We start from the raw sequence: 9202 nt of genomic DNA, 5'->3' as shown, positions 1-9202 counted from the left end.
TGAGAGGTGACAGCGTGCTGGCAGCCCTTGCAGCCTTTGCTCGCTCTCGGTGCCTCCTCGGCCCCTGTGCCCATTCTGGCCGCGCTTGAAGAGACCTTCAGCCTGCCGCTGCACCGTGGGAGCCCTTCTCTGTGCTGGCCGAGGCCGGAGCCGGCTCCCTTGGCTTGCAGGGAGGTGTGGAGGGAGAGGCACGGGTGGGAACCTGGGCTGCGCGCGGCGCTTGTGGGCCAGCTAGAGTTCCGGGTGGGCGTGGGCTTGGCGGGCCCTGCACTCGGAGTGGCCGGTCGGCTGGCCCTGCTGGCCCCAGGCAGTGAGGGGCTTAGCACCCAGGCCAGCAGCTGCGGAGGATGCACCGGGTCCCCCAGCAGTGCTGGCCCACCGGCGCTGCACTCAATTTCTTGCTGGGCCTTAGCTGCCTCCCTGTGGGGCAGGGCTTGAGACCTGCAGCCAGCTATGCCTGAGTCTCCCTGCCCCCCTTCCCCGCCCCCCACCCCCCGCCGCGGGCTCCTGTGCGGCCTGAGCCTCCCTGACGAGCACCGCCCCCTGCTCCAAGGCATCTGGTCCCATCCGCCGCCCAAGGGCTGAGGAGTGCAGGCGCAAGGTGCGGGACTGGCAGGCAGCTCCACCTGCGGCCCAGGTGGGAGATCCACTGGGTGAGGCCAGCTGGGCTCCTGAGTCTAGTGGGGACTTGGAGAACCGTTGTGTCTAGCTAAGGGATTGTAAGTGCACCAATCAGCACTCCGTGTCTAGCTCAAGGTTTGTGAACACACCAATCAGCACCCTGTGTCTAGCTCAGGGTTTGTGGATGCACCAATCGGCACTCTGTATCTAGCTAATCTGGCGGGGACTTGGAGAATCTTTATGTCTGGCTAAGGAATTGTGAATACACCAATCGGCACTCTGTATCTAGCTCAAGGTTTGTAAACACACCAATCAGCACCCTGTGTCTAGCTCAGGGTTTGTGGATGCACCAATCGGCACTCTGTATCTAGCTAATCTGGTAGGGACTTGGAGAATCTTTATGTCTAGCTAAGGGATTGTGAATGCACCAGTTGCACTCTGTATCTAGCTCAAGGTTTGTAAATGCACCAATCAGCACTCTGTGTCTAGCTCAGGGTTTGTAAATACACCAATGAACACTCTGTATCTAGCTAATCTAATGGGGAGGTGGAGAACTTTTGGGTCTAACTCAGGGATTGTAAACGCACCAATCAGCACCCTGTCAAAATGGACCAATCAGCTCTCTGTAAAACAGACGAATTGGCTCTCTGTAAAACAGACCAATTGGCTCTCTGTAAAATAGACCAACCAGCATGATGTGGGTGGGGCCAGATAAGAGAATAAAAGCAGGCTGCCTGAGCTAGCAGTGGCAACCTGCTCGGGTCACTTTTGGGACTGTAGAAGCTTTATTCTTCCGCTCTTTGCTATAAATCTTGTTGCTGCTCACTCTTTGGGTCCACACTGCCTTTATGAGCTGTAACACTCACTGCGAAGGTCTGCAGCTTCACTCTTGAAGTCATTGAAACCACAAACCCACCGAGAGGAATGAACAACTCCAGACACGCCACCTTAAGAGCTGTAACACTCACCTCGAAGGCTTGTGGCTTCACTCCTGAGCCAGCGAGCCCACGAACCCACCAGAAGGAAGAAACTCCGAACACATCTGAACATCAGAAGGAACAAACGCTGGACACGTCGCCTTTAAGAACTATGACACTCACCGTGAGGGTCTGCGGCTTCATTCTTGAAGTCAATGAGACCAAGAACCCACCAATTCCGGACACACTGTAGTATATGTACTATATTGGTATTTTGCAAATTAGACAATTAAGGCCAGTTAATTTGCTTGTCCCACAGAGAGTATGTGGCATGGCCAGACTCAATGAACCTGTGTGGCCTGATGCCCAAACATGCTATTTTAACCACAAGTGATACTGTCTTCTGGGATAAGAAGTTCTCCTCCAAGTCAGGGGGTACCTGATTGGTGTAAAAGCCTCTAACCCTTCAGAGGTGGGCACCAAAGTTTGGCCAGGAGATAAAATGAAAATCTGCTACAATGAAGGCCGTCTGATTTCTGTCAGATGGATCTTTAAGCTCACTGGCTGTTAAAATTTGGTGTACAGTGGGTTACCCCTTACTGTAAGGGAAGAAAGGTATAGTTTAATGTGTGGCCAGTACTAAAGAACGATTGTGTGTTTCCTAGAACATATGAGTAGGCGTTGTGGCTTACAGGACAGCCAAGAGAGGGCAATGAGCAATTCCACTCATACAGCAAACTGGAGGGGGCAGCATTTGGTGCTCAGCAAATACCTGTTGAATGAAGAAAAAAAATAAGAAAGAAAGAGTAAATTCAATACCATAGTCAATATCGGAGGGATTTTTTTGAGATATCAATTTGGTTTTATTTTAATCTGGTATTTTTCTTAGTATTTCAGACTGCTTTATAGGATGAAGCCAGATACATTTCGGGTAATGAAGTGGTGATTAAAAAGTGTCTAAGCAATGGGCTCAGGAATATCCCAGGAGAGAGAGCCAGAGGGCCTATGATAAAGAAAACATGTAGTTTTTTTTTTTTTAAAGACAAGATGACTGCAGAGAATCAGAAAGTAGGATCAGAAGGCAATCTTGAGTAAAACCCTTCCATTTTGACAAATGCAGGGCATAATATAGCCTCTTAAAATTTTGATTTTTAAAAATTAATTAATATTTTTAGAGACAGTCTCACTCCATCAAGGCGATCAAGCCTTGACCTTCTGGGCTCAAGTAAACCTCCCACCTCCACCTCCTGAGTAGCTGGGACTACAGGCATGTGCTACCATGCCGGGCTTTTTTGGGTAATTTTTGTAGAGACAGGGTTTCATCATGTTGCCCAGGCTGATCTCAAACTCCTGGGCTCAAGCCATCCTCCCTCTCAGCCTCCCAAAGTGTTGAGATTACAGGTGTAAGCCACTGCACCCTGCTGAATCTCACTTTTGTATTGGTGATGAGCCAGCTGGCATAAAGACCTATTCTATTTTTTTTTTTTTTTTTTGAGACCGAGTCTCGCTCTATCACCCAGGTTGGAGTGCAATCTCTGCTCACTGCAACCTCCACCTCCCGGTTTCAAGCAATTTTCCTGCCTCAGCCTCTCGAGTAGCTGGGAGTACAGGTGCCTGCCCCACGCCCTGCTAATTTTTGTAGTTTTAGTAGAGACGGGGTTTCACCATATTGGCCAGGCTGGTCTCGAACTCCTGACCATGTGATCCACCCGCCTTGGCCTCCCAAAGTGCTGGGATTACAGGCGTGAGCCACCGTGCCCGGTCCATAGAGACCTATTCTAAATGCCAACAGCACTCAGATGCAGCCTGAGTTTGCAAAAACACTTTCAGGAATACTTTGCATATCATCTGACACAACCCAGGAGAGAAGAAACCTGGTACTTAAGAGTGGCAGCTTTGGTGATAGAAGTCAGAATAGAGGTTAACTCTGGCGGCATAGACTGGGAAGGAGCTTGAAGGAACTTTCAGGAAGATGGAAATGTTCTATCTTGATCCCACAGTGGTTACGTGGAATATATACACAGGTAAACTTTTATAGAGTCATGTATTTAAAATTGCGCATTTTACTATATGTAAAGTATACATCAATACAAATTTAATTAAAAGAAAAAAATGAAGATTTTGAAATCAAAATGATTTGGGTTCAAATCATGGCTCTGTCCCTTAATTTAGCTATGTGAGTTTGGGTCTTCTTTCATACATTTGATATGTATTGAGTACCTCCTAGGTTTACCATGCTAGACACAAAGGACACAGCAGTGAACAAGAAAGAGATGGTCTGTGCTTTCACAGAGCTTCAACCAAGTCACGGGTACCTGTCTTGACAATAGAGATAGTAACACCTTCCTCATGAGGTCATTGTAAGGATTAAGTGAAATCATGCATGTAAAGTCCCTGGAATATGGTTGATGCTCCAAAACAAACAAATAAACCCAAACATTTTATACAGTGTGAGGAACCTGATGCTTAGGTTAAGTGACCTATCTAAAGCCATACATTTACTAAGAAGTCAAGTCGAAACCAGAACTTAGAACCCAAGTCTTAATTCAAAGTCCTATAATTTTTCAATTACAACCACATTTTCCTGTTATATCTTTCATTTGTGTGAAAGGAAAGCACTTTACATCCTGCGTACTATAGCTAACGTTTATAAAGATCCCTGAATGACACTGAGGTAGAGTTGTCAGATTTAATAAATACAAGTAAAATAAACTAAACATTTTGGGCCAGATATGGCGCCTCACTCATTTAATTCTAGCACTTTGGGAGGCCAAGGCAGGAGAACTGGTTAAGCCCAGGAGTTTGAGGCCAGCCTGAGCAACATAGAGGGACCCCTGACTCTACAAAACATAAAAAAACTAGCTGGGTATGGTGGCATGCACCTGTAGTCCCAGCTACTCAGGAGGCTGAGATGGGAGGATTGCTTGAGCCTGGGAGGTTGGGGCTGCAGTGAGCCATGGTCGCGCAACTGCACTGCAGCCTGAGTGACAGAGTGAGAACCTGTCTCCAAAGAAATAAATAAACAAAAATTACGTTTTTTAAAAAATATGCCCCATGCAATATTTTGGACATATTTATACTAAAAAATTATTCATTGTTTTTCTAAAATTAAAATGTAACTGGATGTCCTATATTTTATCTGGCAACTCTACACTGAAAGAATCATTGAATTTTAAATAGATGTTTCTTCATTAGAAGCGATCTTAGTTTCTAAAAGATTCACGTAAAGAAAAAGACTGAAAAACATTTAGAGGTTGAGGTGCTTGTTTCTTTTATTTTTTTTGTTTTTGAGACAGGGTCTCCGTCTGTCACCCAGGCTGGAGTGCAATGACATGATCAGGGCTCACTGCAGCCTCAACCTCCTGGATGTAGGCAATCCTCCCATCTCAGCCTCTCAAGTAGCTGGGACCACAGGCACACACCACTAGGCCTGGCTAATTTTTGTATTTTTTGTAGAGATGCAGTTTCATCATGTTGCCTAGGCTGGTCTCAAACTCCTGGGCTTAAGTAAGCCTGCCTCCTTGGCCTCCCAACATGTTGGGATTATAGGTGTGAGCCACTGCACCTGGCCTGGCATCTCTTAATTTAATTTTTTAATTATTATTTTTCTGGTTACATATACAGGGACAGAGATTCTGTGATCCAACTTCATCTTGCCATCTTTATCCAGAACTTTCACATTACCTCATTTACTCTACACAGCAACCCTGTGTGATGAAGCTAAATGATTTAAACTTTAAACGTTCCGTAACATTTCAAACATACATAAAATACATACCTTTCTACTCACCACCGTGATTAAACAAATGTAAATGCTTTTGCTAACTTGCTTTAGAAATGAAGCGATATAAAAACAGCTGGCTGGGCGCGGTGGCTCACACCTGTAATCTCAGCAGTTTGGGAGGTCAAGGCAGGTGGATCACCTGAGGTCAGGAGTTCGAGACCAGTCTGGCCAAAACGATGAAACCCTGTCTCTACTAAAAATACAAAAATTAGCTGGGCATGGTGGCGCCTGCCTGTAATCCCAGCTACTCGGGAGGCTGAGTCAGGATAATTGCTTGAACCCGGGAGGTGGAGGTTGCAGTGAGCCGTGATTGTGCCATTGTACTCCAGCCTGGGCAACAAGAGCGAAACTCTGTCTCAAACAAACAAACAAACAACAACAACAAAAAAAACCAGCTAAGATCCTTCTATCACCCTCATCTCTCTCCAGGTAATCACTCCCCTGAAATACATTCCCACGTATATTTTGTACTTTTAATTTTATTTTATTTTTAACAGACAGAGTCTCGCTCTGTTGCTCAGGTAGGAGTTCAGTGGTGCTATTGCTCACTGCAGCCTCAAACTTCTGGGCTCAAGCAATCCTCCTGCCGCAGCCGCCCAAGTAGCTAGGACTACAGGTACACACCACCGTGCCTGGCTAATTTTAAATATTGTTTTTTTGTAGAGACAGGGTCTTGCTATGTTGCCCAGGCTGGCGTCAAACTCCTGGTCACAAGGGATCCTCTCACCTTGACTTCTCAAAGCACTGGAATTACAGGTTATGAGCCCAGTCATAGAGTGCCCAGCCTATAGTTTTTACTTTTATCATAAAAGATATATCCATAAACTGTATAGTATTGTTAATAGTGTTTAGATACAGTTTATGTATCCTTTTATGACTTTTTTTTAACTGTACTAGGTTTTTAAGATTTAAGTGTGTTGAAACATGTAACTAGTTTACTGGTTCTTAAAGTGTAGTCCCTGGACCAGCAGCATCAGCAACATCTGAGAATTTGTTAGAAATGCAAATTTCCACTGAATGAATCAGAAACTCTAGGGGTAGGACCCAGTCATCTGTCCTTTACCAAGCCCTTCTGATGATTTTGATACACCCTGAAGTTTGAGAACTACTGCTCTAATTTATTTATTTGTTGTCCAGTATTATACTGTATGAATCAGCCACAGTTTATGTATCTGTACTAAGGAAGTTAGGTTTTTGTTTTGTTTTGATTTTTGTTATTGTTGTTCTTGTTTTTGGACCGAGTTTCGCTCTGTTGCCCAGGCTGGAGTACAGTGACACGATCTCAGCTGTAATCTCTGCCTCCTGGGTTTAAGTGATTCTCCCACCTCAGCCCCTTGAGTAGCTGGGATTACAGGCACCTGCCACCACGCCAAGCTAATTTTTCTATTTTTAGTGGAGGTGGGGTTTCATCATGTTGGCCAGGCTGGTCTTGAACTCCTGACCTCAAGTGATCTGCCCGCCTTGGCCTCCCGAAGTGCTAGGATTACAGGTGTGAGCCACCGCGCCCAGCCCTGCTTCTTTTCACAAATGGTGCTGCGTTGAACCTGCTAGTGTGTATCTCCTTGGGTACCCATTTCAGAGCTTTCCAGGATACTCATTTAGGAGTGGAACTGCTATCTTTGTAGTAGATCACATTTTAAACTTTACAAGATTTAGCAAGATTACTCGCCAAAGAAGTATTATTTAAAGAAGTATATTCCTGCCAGCAGTGTATAAGTACCATTTGTAAATTTCCTTGCCAACTTTTGATATTTTCAGACTTTATTCATTTATTTATTTTTGACTACGATGATGGCTGTGAATGATATATTTGTGGATTTCATTTTAATTTTCTTGAATTGAGCGATATTCAGCACCTTATCCTATAGCTTTCCAGGTTTCTTTCTTTGTGAATTGCCTGTTCACATTTCTGGCCCATTTTTCTATTAGGTTTACCTATGGTTTTAAAAAATTGGTTCATAGGAGTTCTTTACATATTCTGGATACTGATCTTGTGTCTGGGTTGGGTCTTCTCTCTGTGGTTTGTCATTTTACTTTGTCAATGGTGTCTTGTCATTCAAAAGTTTTAAATTTTAATTGAAATGTTTCAACATTCCCCTTTGTGGTTCATATGTAGTGTCTTGTGTAAGAACGCCTTTCCCAGTGTCATATAGATAGTCTCCTTGGTAAATACTACCATGATGTCAGTTTGGTAGATGAGTCAACTGAGGCACTGAGAGCTTAAATGACATGCTCAGGGTCACAGACCACTGGAGATGAGTGACTTGAGCTCTTGGTCCCTGAATTGCACTGCACTCCACAGTTCCAGAACTTTTTGCTGTCCTATTCTGCTGCTTGTTTCATGAGAACTCTTGTCAGCCTTTTTCCGTAGGTAGAGAGGGTGTGCAGAGCTCAGAAAGGATGCAGGTTTGGTGCAGTTTTTATTTACTCCATAATGAAGCACCCACAATGAAGCACCTGGCTCTAGACTTTAGGATTTTTAAAAAGATTTAAATTATTTCAAACAACTTCAGATTTATAGAAAAGTTTCAAAAAATAGTATAAAGAATTATCGGCCCAGCATACTGGCTTACGTCTGTAATTTCAGCACTTTGGGAGGCCGAGGTGGGTGAATCACTTAAGACCAGGAGTTTGAGATCAGACTGGACAACAAAGTGAGACCCCATCTCTACAAAACAAACAAAAAAATTACCCAGGTGTTGCTTCCGCTTCGCTGTTTTCCTGCACAGGAGGGCCGTAGGCACCCATGGCGCCCAGTCGGAATGGCATGATCTTGATGCCCCACTTTCACAAGGACTGGCAGCGGCGCGTGGCCACGTGGTTCAACCAGCCGACGCGAAAGATCCGCAGACTCAGGGCCTTGCAAGCCAAGGCGCGCCGCATCAGCTCGCATCACGCATCGGGGCCCATCCGGCCCATCGTGCGCTGCACACCCCCACCCCACCCCCACCCCCCCGCCCCCGTGGTTCGGTACCACACGGAGGCGCGCGTCGGCCGCGGCTTCAGCCTGGAGGAGCTCAGGGTGGCCGGTATTCACAAGAAGGTGGCCCAGATCACTGGCATTTCTGTGGATCCGAGGAGGCGGAACAAGTCCATTGCTGTCCCTGCAGGCCAACGTGCAGCTGCTGAAGGAGTACCTCTCCAAACTCATCTTCTTCCTCAGGAAGCCCTCGGCCCCCCAAGAAGGGAGACAGTTCTGCTGAAGAACTGAAACTGGCCACTCAGCTGACAGGACCGGTCATGCCTACCCGCAATGTCTGTAAGAAGGAGAAAGCTCGAATCGTCAGTGAGGAGAAGAATGTCAAAGCCTTCGCTAGTCTCCGCGTGGCCCGTGCCAATGCCCGGCTTTTCAGCATAAGGGGAAAAAGAGCCAAGGAAGCTGCAGAACAGAATGTTGAAAAGAAAAAATAAAGCCCTCTTGGGGACTTGCGATAAGAAAGAAAAAAAAATTACCTAAGTGTAGTGGTGCGTACCTGTAGTCCCAGCTGCTCGGGAGGCTGAGGCAGGAGAATTGCTTGAGCCCAGGAAGTTGAGGCTGGACTGAGCCATGATTGCACCACTGTACTCCAGCCGGGGTGACAGAGTGAGACCCTGTCGAGAGAGAAAAAGAGAGAGAGGGAGAGGGAGAGGGGAAGAGAGAGAGAGAGAGAGAGAGAAAGGGAGAAAAAGAGAGAGAAAAAGAAAGAAAGAAAGAATTTTTGGGCCGGGCGCAGTGGCTCACGCCTGTAATCCCAGCACTTTGGGAGACTGAGGTGGGCGGATCACAAGGTCAGGAGTTCCAGACCAGCCTGGCCAACATAGTGAAACCCTATCTCTACTAAAAAAAAAAAAAAAAAAAATACAAAAACTAGCTGGGTGTGGTGCTGTGTGCCTGTAATCC

The 9202-nt window shown here is 45.9% G+C and overlaps 1 pseudogene; it reads left to right on the top strand.

Moving 5' to 3' along the window:
* Window positions 1-8068: 8068 nt before the first annotated feature.
* Window positions 8069-8733, top strand: LOC100588756 (annotated as a pseudogene).
* The last annotated feature ends 469 nt before the right edge of the window (window positions 8734-9202 follow it).

The sequence above is a fragment of the Nomascus leucogenys genome, chromosome 13, assembly GCF_006542625.1.
Source record: "Nomascus leucogenys isolate Asia chromosome 13, Asia_NLE_v1, whole genome shotgun sequence".
In the NCBI taxonomy this organism is placed as follows: Eukaryota; Metazoa; Chordata; class Mammalia; order Primates; family Hylobatidae; genus Nomascus; species Nomascus leucogenys.
Note: the sequence above shows the minus strand (reverse complement) of the source record. Positions and strands in the feature narration are given on the sequence as shown.